Consider the following 1,099-nt stretch of genomic DNA (forward strand, 5'->3'; position numbering starts at 1 on the left):
TGCAGGGGCTGAGCACAGCATTCCAACACATGCTCCGACACGGAGTGAGCCAACAGCCCTTGGGAACGGCCAGGAATCACTGGCAGTTCCACAGCCTGTGGTTCCTCACCTTGCTCCCCACGGCTGACACCTTCAGGTTTCCCTCCCAGTTGGCCAGGAATCACTGGTAGTTCTACAGCCTGTGGTTCCTCACCCTGCTCCCCACAGCTGACACCTTCAGGTTTCCCTCCCAGTGTTTGCATTCTGCCCCAGCTCTCAGCCCGGAGCACTGAGAAGAGCAAAGGATCTTCTCCACGTGCCAAGGCTGCCTCGGGATGAAGGACACTACATGAGGGAGATACACCCCCCTGGTGATACCACACAGGATGGTGATATCCTGCAAAGTATGCTTTCTGCTCTCCCCATTTTCCAGCTTTCCTGAGAGTATCATATGGAGGAAAACGAGCTCAAAACCTGCAGAGGGAAGTCTTGAACATGCTTCTCCCTCAACATCCTTAAATCCGAGCCAGAGCCTTTTGAAAGGGCCTTTAGACTGATTCCTTAGGAAGAAAAACCAAAGCAAAACTAATTTGTGATTAGAAGGCACAAAGATATTCACTCAGATGGAAGCATTCCTGAAAAGTGAGGGGAAAACTCCCTGAGCAATTCATTCAGCTGCCCTAAAGGGTAAACAGCAAACTCAGCACCAGCCACAGAGTCTGATCATTATTAACAGCTCGGCCAATAGCTTATGCTTTTTGCAGTTATCTTTGCACTGTGAATTCTGGCAATAACATGCAACAGCATACTACTGCAGCAACACCAGGCCAAGCATTCCCCTCTCTCCTGCAGCTGGTGGAGCTGCCTCAGCCCAGGGATATTTTTTCTCTTTAAAAAAGCATTTAAGACAGTTTCATCATGTCTTTACTTCCAGGAGGTTGGAAGCAGCAGTCTGGGAAGCTGTTGGCTTGCAGTATCAGCTGTGGAAGGGTTGGTGGCCAGGATCAAGGACACTTAACCAAGAGCTTTGGTTTGCATTCCCGTTTCCAACACAGCCTCTGGAGACCACAGGTGGGTGTGTAACTCCTCTTTGGAGGAGAGCTGCCTCCAGCAGCTTCCC

This window comes from Acanthisitta chloris, unplaced genomic scaffold (assembly GCF_000695815.1).
Source record: "Acanthisitta chloris isolate BGI_N310 unplaced genomic scaffold, ASM69581v1 scaffold19819, whole genome shotgun sequence".
Classification (NCBI taxonomy): Eukaryota; Metazoa; Chordata; class Aves; order Passeriformes; family Acanthisittidae; genus Acanthisitta; species Acanthisitta chloris.